This window comes from Littorina saxatilis, linkage group LG13 (assembly GCF_037325665.1).
Source record: "Littorina saxatilis isolate snail1 linkage group LG13, US_GU_Lsax_2.0, whole genome shotgun sequence".
Lineage (NCBI taxonomy): Eukaryota > Metazoa > Mollusca > Gastropoda > Littorinimorpha > Littorinidae > Littorina > Littorina saxatilis.
In genome coordinates, this window is record NC_090257.1 from 31,662,654 (window position 1) to 31,673,196 (window position 10,543).

At 44.5% G+C, this 10,543-nt stretch overlaps 1 long non-coding RNA gene across 1 annotated transcript; it reads left to right on the forward strand.

Annotated features, from left to right (window-relative positions):
* Positions 1-451: 451 nt before the first annotated feature.
* LOC138945505 (uncharacterized) lies at positions 452-7,192 on the forward strand. The gene is made up of 5 exons (XR_011449019.1): positions 452-585; positions 4,047-4,160; positions 5,011-5,116; positions 5,867-6,019; positions 6,973-7,192. It is a non-coding gene; the product is annotated as an uncharacterized lncRNA (long non-coding RNA).
* Positions 7,193-10,543: the final 3,351 nt, after the last annotated feature.

Here is a 10,543-nt window from a genome sequence, read left to right on the forward strand (position 1 = left end):
CCATATCTTCACAATATACTTTTGGAAACCCCCCCCATAAATGAACTGATCCGCCCCTGCTGTGACACACACACGTAAACACACACACCGCAATGACACTGACACACACACACGTACCGTACACACTGACGGGCACACTGCCGGGCACACACACACACACACACACACACACACACACACACACAAACACAAACACATACTGACATACTCGCAACTGACATAGCAGAGGGGGTGGTAAGTCATTTGAACGTTTAATTTCTTTTGTCACAACATTATTTTGAGATAGTTTTGTATTTTCAGTCACTGCAGCGAAGGGACATCACTCCCGCCACCTTATCTGTATCTTCTTCTGCTTGTTGCAACAACGTGTAGACCAGTCCAAATCGTCCAAATGTAGTGGTCATCTGCAGAGACGCCGCCGTGCCGTACAGCTTATCCTGGATGGGAGTCGGGATTCGCTTTTTTTGGCACTGCCATTGATGCCAAGAACGGAGCAGCCAGGGTCATTTCAATTTCATCCAGGAATGGCACAAGCGAGCCAAACCGGCCGATGGTCTTTCGACTCCATGGAGACAGCTGGTGAAGGTAATACTATTTCTTCTTCTTCTTAGTGATAGGTAGCCAACATCAGCATGGTGATGAATCTGCTACGCTTGGGTGATGGTGGTTCCGGTCTATTGCTTGGTCAGGGGTGAAGTTCAGGGGGGGGGTGGGGGGGGGGGAGGTTGGGGTGGGTGGGGGGGTGGGGGGGGGGGAGGGATGGATGATGGGTCAGTGGAGAGTTTGCCAGCCTGGCCTGAAAGGATGCCAGGGATGGCGCTGTGGCAGTTTCTACAGGCAGGCGGTTCCACTCTGGAATGGTGCGCGGGAAGAATGTTTTCTGCCTGTAGGCTGTCCTGGAGTGGGGGATTTCGTAGGACAGAGCGTGGGTCTGCCTGGTCGTGCACTTGGTGGTCTTGGCTTTGGTGCGTGGTTACTCTTCACTGCGACAAGGTCGTGGTGGACTTTGTAGAAAGTTGTTAGTCTCGCTCGCCTCCGTCTGCTCTCAAGCGTAGCCACTCAAGGTCTTCGAGCATGTTGTTGACGCTGGAGGTCTGGGCGGAAGCGATGCGACACCCATCTGGCTGCTCTTCTTTGGACCTTTTCGAGAGAGGCACTGTCTTCAGCGTGTTGTGGGTCCCATACTGGGCTGGCATACTCTAGGATGGGTCGTACTAGTGCCTTGTATGCAGCCGCCTTGACCTTCTGTTGCTGAGCTTGATGTTGCGTCTAGCAAAGCCAAGTGCTCTGTTCGCCTTGTGGTGATGTTGGCGATGTGGTGTTCCACTTCAGGTCTTTGGTCAGGGTGACGCCGAGGTACTTGGCCTGGGTCTCCTCCTGGAGTTTTCTGGCCGTGGAGCTGGTACTCGTATGGTAGGGTGGTACGGCGTCGGGTCATGTGTACTGTGTTGCATTTGGCAGGATGGAATGCCATCTTCCACTTCTGTTCCCAGGACGCCAGTCTGTCGAGGTCTGTTTGGAGGTTTTTCTTGGTCCGCTGTTGTCTTGACGTCAGCGTGGCACGCTGTGTCGTCGCGAAAAGTCGCGCGAGTCGAGGTCAGGTTTGACGGGAGATCGTTTATTGTACAGCAGAAATAGCGTCGGTCCGAGCACGGACCCTTGAGGAACGCCACTTTCCACTGGAGCTAGCTCTGAGATGGCCCCGTTGACGACGACGACGGACTGCTTCCTGTTGGTGAGGAAATCCTCGACCCAGGCGTTAACTTTCCCACCTATGCCGTACTGACGGAGTTTGTGCACGAGTACTGTGACTGACCTTGTCAAACGCGCGGGGAAAATCCAGCACTAGAAGGTCCACCTGATGCCCTTGCTCAAGCGCGAACGAGGCCTCGTCGACAAACCCCAGCAGCTGGGTCTCGCATGATCTTCTCCGTCGGAAGCCGTGTTGTTCAGGACAGAGTATTTGGTGTTGTTCGCAGTAGGTGAGGATGGCGCTCACAATGATGTGTTCTAGGAGCTTGCAGGGGATAGATGTGAGGGAGATTGGTCGATAGTTCTCCGGCTGTAACGCTCCCCTTTCTTGAAACTGGCGTTACATGGCTAGCTTCCAGTCTGCTGGTACCACTCCGATTTGAGAGAGGCCTGGAACAATAGTGTTAGCGCCGGTGCAAGCTCCGTCGCTACCTCTTTCAGGACGCGGGGGCTGAGTTGGTCTGGCCCACTAGCTTTGTTGGGGTTCAGGTTACGTAGGAGTTTTTCAACGCCTGGGGCCGTGATGGTGATGTCTTCGAGGGGTGGTTGTTGTGGGCTGAGAGGGGGCATGGGGCAGGCGAGCTCAAAGTCTTCTACGTTGAGTTCTTCTTTGGTGCTGAAGGCAGATTCGAACTGGCGTTTAGAGCAGCTCTGCTTTCTCTTTGTCATCTGTGATCAGTTTCCCAGACTCCTTGAGCGCAGAGATGCCAGAGTATTCGTTTTGCTTGGACTTGATGAATGTCCAGAATTTCTTGTTGGGATGTGGTTTTGTCATCACCGTCCTCGGTGATGGTCCTTCTACGTAGCGCCATATTCTTTTTATTCCTACATTCGTGTTGACGACAGAGTGCAACGTTTCTAAAATATGATCGGTGCTAACAGAGCAGCAGGAATATACGTGCCCTTGATGACTTGGTCACTTTCGGTTTCACGGTACCAGTAAAGTCGATCGACCCCCCCCCCCCCCCCCCCCCCCCCCCTTCCTTTTAGGACCTAAACAAATCTGAAAAAATCAGGTCTTGAAAGGAAGAAGTCTTGAGATGAGAGTAAATATAGAGAGGTTGTGGACAGACAAATCTGAGAAAACAGGGTCTTAAAAGGGAGGGAGTCTTTAATCATGTTGTTCCACTGTACTACCAAAAAGAGGGGATACTGTTTGATGTTACTGTAAAGACTTACAGTAACACTGTTCTCTCCGATTGCCAGTGTTTGTACTTTGAAACAGATTGTATGACCGGCACGGTTGGCCTTGTGGTAAGGCGCCCGCCCCGTGATCGGGAGGTCGTGGTTCGAACCCCGGCCGGGTCATACCTAAGACTTTTAAAAAAAATGGCAATCTAGTGGCTGCTCCGCCTGGCGTCTGGCATTATGGGGTTAGTGCTAGGACTGGTTGGTCCGGTGTCAGAATAATGTGACTGGGTGAGACACGAAGCCTGTGCTGCGACTTCTGTCTTGTGTGTGGCGCACGTTAAATGTCAAAGCAGCACCGCCCTGATTGGCCCTTCGTGGTCGACTGGGCGTTAAGCAAACAAACAAACAGATTGTATCCTGAAATTTAGCACTCCATGTGTTAACATTTCCACTTCCAGGTCTGTAGTGTGCAAACGTGTTGTCACTGTTACAGCTGAAATGAACTAACAAGAATACTAGTCTGATGTACATAAAATATGGGAGAGGTTTGGGGTCGGGGGTGGATGGCAAGCATAACATTGATAAATGACTATAGTTTTGCAGTGGTTTGCTCTCTTGTACTATGAGTGTTAACAGCAATTGTTTATAATTTGTTACTCAACTTACTGTAAGGACTATTACTATTAGCTTTTCTCAGCAACTGCAAACAATTGTGACTTAATTGCAAGAGCGCTTCATTAAACATTGGGACACTTCTTTTGGTTTTTTTTAATGGCTATAGTGTAGAAACTAGAAATGCTGAGATACATTAATGTAGTCATGAGCAACAACAAAAACAAGAACATGTTTTGAATTCTGATAGCTAATGAAACTGACAGCTTGATTAGAATTATGTAGTTTTTGCAATTGCTGACTGAGTTGCATCCTTTGGTTTTACCTTGCATTGATTATCACCTTTGCTGACAATTGACTCATTGAGTGCAGTATTGAGTAACGTATAGTTATTTTATTTCAAGTTAACTTCTGGCTCTGCATGGTGTTAATCCTACTCAAACTTAGTCAAAGTAAGGTATCATTATTTATGAATAATGTGAAGTTGAAGATACAAATTAATGAGAAAGTTTGTGTATTTTTCTGTACACTCTTGCTATTTACTGTTTCAGTGCTGAACCATTTGCTTGAATGCTTGATCAGATGATGACAGAGTGACACCTGGTGGTACCCAATAAAACTGCCTTTGCTGCTATAACTACAAGAAATTTCTACAATTCAGAACAGTAAGTGCATGAGGTTCCATTTTAAGCTGTCAAGAGTAAATCTCAGGAATAGATTAGAAGATTTAGTTATGTCACACATGTCTTGCTTTCTTGACTTTTCTCACACTCTCTTGTCAGACTCAGAGAGTGCATGATTGTACATTTTTTTTACAGTAATTTTTTATGTTCCTAATTGGAAAACAAATGTGTCATAATCTTAGTGTTTAGGATAACTATATGGCAGAGAGAATCATGGAAATGATTGGGCGATGGGGGTGTGTCGCTGGTGTGCAAGAGGGTGGGTGGGTGTGGAGAGAGTAGTGATGGTAGTCAACTACTAACTAAAAGATTACTGATTGCATACATTTAGTGTTTATTGATTTGGAGGGTGGGGGAGGAAGGCAAGCAGTATTATTACATGTGTATGGGTATACTAGTTGTGCATGTTCCAAATGGGGGTGGAGGTTGGCATGGCAAGCAATAGCTCAGTCGGTATAGTGGCCTTGAAACCGGTTGTGGGGATTTATTTCTCAGAATTGACGTTGTGCAGACTCTGCTTGGTTTCTGAATAGCTTATTAAGCCTGTGACTGTGTGCATACATAAAGATCTCAAGTTCACAGTTTCAGGGCTTGGAATTAATGGAAACATCAACACACATGTAGGAAAAACTCAAAAAAAGGAGGGGGGGGGGGGGGGGGAGTTTGGTCCCACGGTAGTGTTTGAATGAAAGCAATCTTACTTTTTAAGAGGGTAATCTTGCAGGACTATGATTCTTACATTGGTAGTTGACTAGTGTAGTTGTGGTTTTGTACTAGTGAGGAATGTCATCTATGTCATGTGATTTCTTGCTTCTTCTTTTTGTGTGTGCAGCTAAAGATGTTGGACCTTGCCTACAGCCTAGTTTTGCATAGATCTCCAACACCGTGGCTTTACTCTGAGACACCACAGAAAACACAGCCTTTTCTGCTGCTGAAAGGTAAACATTAGGTTAAATTTGTGTTTGTTTTGATTTGTATGTTTTCCTTTTGTAGTCTATGGCAGGAGATTTGTGCAGGTGTACAAATGGTAGAGGTGTCAGAGGAAATGTCCACTTGTTACTTGTCTCTATATCAGTATATATGTATCACAAATACGCATCAAATGTACTGATAGAGACCACATGGACAATTTCAAGCACTTTTCTGCCAGGGGTAGGGTCAGCTATGTAAGAATCATGTCTTACTCTGTTCATGCAAAAATAAGGTTCTGCATTTGAATGAGTTTGAATCAGGCACCTGTGTTTTTGCTCTTGTTTGTGCCCTCTTGTGAACTGTTAACTTATGAACAACCACCCCAGCAAGCAACTCTTTACTGTTCTGAGCACAACAGAAGGGCGCATGGTCTGGGCATATGGATGGTAAACACATCTCATGCACAAGTACAGGCCTGAAAGTGGCGAGTATTTTCAATTACTCGCCATGGCGAGTAAAAATCATGTAAATGGTGAGTAGAAATGTTAATCTACTCGCCACATGCGAGTAAAGTTGATAAAACAAATGGTTGTTTTGACGAGTAAAGTTTCAGTAAATTATGAGAAGTACATGTACTAGCAGTGCTTCATTTTGTGGACTTTCAGTGCTGAAGTATGATTGTGTGGATTGATCATTTTGTATTCTGTTATTCAGATTGCCACTTGCTTTCTTTTACATATATTTACAAGATGGTGGCTGATTTGTGTGTGTTGCAGAACACAGGTCCATGAATAAAAGAACCCAGCTGGTATTCTTCATTCATGGAAAATGAAAGGAAATTTATCAGCCAGGATTCGCCACTCACTCTGCTAAGGGGGAACCCCGGTCAGCCCTACAGTGGATGAACAGCTTGGTCCTTGGAGGGAAAGGTAACTACTGCAGCACTTTAGAAGGGGTCTATGTCGACCAACAGTGGCTGTATTCCCTGTATGTTAATTTCCTGTACATATACAGGGAATATACTTCCGTTAGACGCCATGGAGTTACTTCAAGCTTACGAAAGTGAAAGTGATTCAATGGACGAGAGTACCAGCGAGGAAAACATAATACCAGGCTGTTGGGGGTGGGGGTGCAGATGTTTCTTTAACTAAATCCGTTTTGATAAACGGTCGAAGCATGTTTTGCTTGGCTGGATGCCGCACGCGAATTCAGGATTTTAAATAGATTCTCCTATCTAACCGCAGTCACGCGCTTGGCGCAAGATTGTACGATATTATACTTCTTTACAGAAAATCCAACTGTATTCCCGGTACACAGGGAAAACACCTATGGCTATGGGGAATACACCTTCTTTTGGTCGACATAGACCCCTTCAACCTTACAATATGTGAATGTGTAGAATATTATGCTTTTGCTTAAAGCTTGTTACATATGACTAAGACAGAAATGTTAATCATTCCCTTGGTGCAAATCATAAAAAGAACAATAGCGATCTGATGTACTGTGGATCAATCGAGGAAAAGGTGTGTATGACCTAGAAGAAACTGGTTTTGAAAGTGCTGAGGATGGATGGAACATTGATGCAATATCATTTACTACATTGAACCTGGGTTTCAAACTGAAGTGCTTTTTTATGCTTCTTGTTATATATATGGTCTCGATTGACTCCTGTGTTCAAGAGACTGTAAACAACCATAAACAATCTTGTGTTGTTATGTGGTGGTGGTTTTGCTGTTGTCTAGCATCTACCCGTAATTGGCTTTATCAAATGCACCAGAAACGAGCATGAGTTTGTCGGATTAGTGAACTGTTTGAAAAACTTTAATGTATTTGTGGTTGACAGGTTGTTATTATTTCTATATTGTGTTCTTCTTTTTCTCAGGTGGGCTGTCTTCTGAAACATATGAATCGGGAGCGTCACATCTTTCTTCCTGAGACATCCCCTCTTGAAAATGGTGTGGCGTTTAGCTGAATGGAAACGTGGCAGTGTCCTGTTTTTCATAGCTTCGATGCGCGAAGTTGGGGATTTCAGCAGAGAATTTATTGATTGATTAATTAATTAGTTATTTAAGCTCACCTCACTCCTTAGTGTTATTTAGGGGGATGGGGGGGATGGGGGGGGGTGGTGTTGGCCTGGATCTTGTTAGTGAACTTTCTTTCTGGCAACTCGCATCAGAAATTCCAGGTTTGCTTTCAAGGCAATAGACGGTTTTTGAAAATAATTCTGTTAGGATTATCAGCAGTCCGGAGGTGTAAAAATCCCTGTACTGCAGTCAGGTTTTTCAAAACATCTCGAGCACGCTCTACGCCTCTGACGGGCTGTATCCCACAATCGGGACAAACGACCAACTTGGATGTGTATGCCATGCGCACAATATGATACCCCTTGCCTTTAAAAATCAGCGGTCACGAGTTCATCAGAGTTCAGAATTTGTTGTGTAAAAGATAGCCGCTGTCAGCTAGCCATTCGTGGCTCAGGTGATTATATTTAATACAAATTTAAAAAAAGGTTTCTTATGTAGCGCACGCCGCACAGCATACACATCACAGTCAGTCGCTTGTCCTGATCGCAGGATAGCGTGAAACATGCTCCGGGAGACTGCCAATAATCCTTACATAGTAGTAGTTATTTAAAGAAATTGTGTATTGGTACAGCATGTTATGCATGTACTAAGATAGCTATTTGTAAATATTTGGTAGATATTTGTGGTGGTGTCCCGAATTGCTCCCTCCCAATTTGCCCCATCCCATATGGTCCCCAATTATTCTTGCATTTTGCTGTGAGTAACATAACGTGTGCAAAGGCGACGGGCGCTGTGGCGTGGTGGTAAGACGTCGGCCTCCTAATCGGAAGGTCGAGGGTTCGAATCCCGGCCGCGGCCGCCTGGTGGGTTAAGTGTGGAGATTTTTCCGATCTCCCAGGTCAACTTATGTGCAGACCTGCTAGTGGCTTATCCCCCTTCGTGTGTACACGCAAGCACAAGACCAAGTGCGCACGTAAAAGATCCTGTAATCCATGTCAGAGTTCGGTGGGTTATAGAAACACGAAAATACCCAGCATGCTTCCTCCGAAAGCGGCGTATGGCTGCCTAAATGGCGGGGTAAAAACGGTCATACACGTAAAATTCCACTCGTGCAAAAACACGAGTGTACGTGGGAGTTTCAGCCCACGAACGCAGAAGAAGAAGAAGAAGAAGTGTGCAAAGGCATTTGTCTGAAGCGCATTTCCAAAAAGACCCCCCGCAGGTTAGGGGGAAGAATTTACCCGATGCTCCCCAGCATGTCGTAAGAGGCGACTAACGGATTCTGTTTCTCCTTTTACCCTTGTTAAGTGTTTCTTATATAGTCAATGTTTGTACAGATTTTAGTCAAGCAGTATGGAAGAAATGTTAAGTCCTTTGTACTGGAAACTTGCATTCTCCCAGTAAGGTAGTATATTGTACTACGTTGCAAGCCCCTGGAGCATTTTTTTTATTAGTGCTTTTGTGAACAAGAAACAATTAACAAGTGGCTCTATCCCATCTCCCCCCCTTTCCCTGTCGCGATATAACCTTCGTTAAACACCAATTAAAGAAAGAATTTCCAAAAAGCATAGTTACCATTTGTTTTTTTAAATCTGAATCCGTGACTGTTGTTCTTGAATACTCTTTCGTTTAGGTTTCCAAAAATGCTGATATAAAGGGGAAGGATAGTTGAAACTGTAACCGTTTACATTTTGCTCCCAGATTTGCAGTTGTTGTTTTTACTAGGAGTTTGGACGGGCTCGGTGTTCTTGTGGATAAGACATCGGCCTCCTATTCAGAAGGTCATGAGTCAAAATCGCGGCCGCCTGGTAGGTTAAAGGTGGAGAATTTTCTGATCTCCAAGGTCATTGCTTATGTGCAGACCTGCTAGTGCCTTATCCTCCTTCGTGTGTACACGCAATCACAAGATCAAGTGCGCACGGAAAAGATCCTGTAACCCATGTCAGAGTTTGGTGGGTTATAGAAACACAAAAATACCCTGCATGCTTCCCCCGAAAGCGGCGTATGGCTGCCTGAATGGTGGGGTAAAAACGGTCATACACGTAAAAATCCACTCGTGCAAATTTGTGAGTGAACGTGGGAGTTTCAGCCCATGAGCGAAGAAGAAGAAGAACTATGAGTTTTACTCTTTTAAAAAAATTATTTTCAAATTCGAAGATTGCCACAACAGTAGTCTATCTCATCCGACTTGAACCCTTCAGACTCCCTGTACATGTACTTGCAGTTTAAACTCATATTTTGTCTGAGAATAGTTTTCAAATGCAAAGTCCTTCAGAAAAACTGCGAGATAAAAATCTGGAGTGCTAATATCGTGTTGGTGTATCGTGTCAGTGGCCGAGTGGTAACGCACTTGCGCTCGGAAGCGAGAGGTTGCGAGTTCGACCCTGGGTCAGGGCGTTAGCAATTTTCTGCCCCCTTTCCTAACCTAGGTGGTGGGTTCAAGTCTTTCGGATGAGACGAAAAACCGAGGTCCCTTCGTGTACACTACATTGGGGTGTGCACGTTAAAGATCCCACGATTGACAAAAGGGTCTTTCCTGGCAAAATTATATAGGCATAGATAAATTTTCATAAAAATGTCCACCAAAATACCCGTGTGACTTGGAATAATAGGCCGTGAAAAGCAGGATATGCGCCGAAATGGCTGCGATCTGCTGGCCGATGTGAATGCGTGATGTATTGTGTAAAACAATATTACATCTCACACGGCATAAATAAATCCCTGTGCCTTGAATATGTGCGCGATATAAATTGCATAAAATAAAATTAAAATAAAATCCCCGAGCTTAGAACTGTACCCACAGAATACGCGCAATATAAGCCTCATATTGATTGGTATGTAAGAAATGTTAAAGTCCTTTGTACTGGAAACTTGCATTCTCCCAGTAAGGTAGTATATTGTACTACGTTGCAAGCCCCTGGAGCAATTTTTTGATTAGTGCTTTTGTGAACAAGAAACAATTAACAAGTGGCTCTATCCCATCCCCCATCCCCCCCCCCCCCCCCCTCTTTCCCCGTCGCGATATAACCTTGAACGGTTGAAAACGACGTTAAACACCAAATATAGAAAGAAAGAATAATCTTTGAACAGCATTTGGTTGGAAAATGAAAGTCTTCACAAAGCTATCTTCTTCTATTTGTGTGGGTTAATAAATAGGATTTAACATAACAATGTGGTACTAGTATGGGTTTTGTAAAGTGATTACTCAACTTCTGTGAATTGTACCTTCGTGGTGATCATGCTACACACTGGGTAATTCAAGCACAGAAAATAATATTTCTTAATAATTTGGCCTTATAAATGTACTCCGTGACTGTATTTGTATATGGTGAAAAGGAGAAGATATAAAATTTGTGAAATAGGACTTCGTATTTGGTTTTGTCATAATGAATTTGTTGTTTCTGTGTGTGTGTGTGTGTGTGTGTGTGT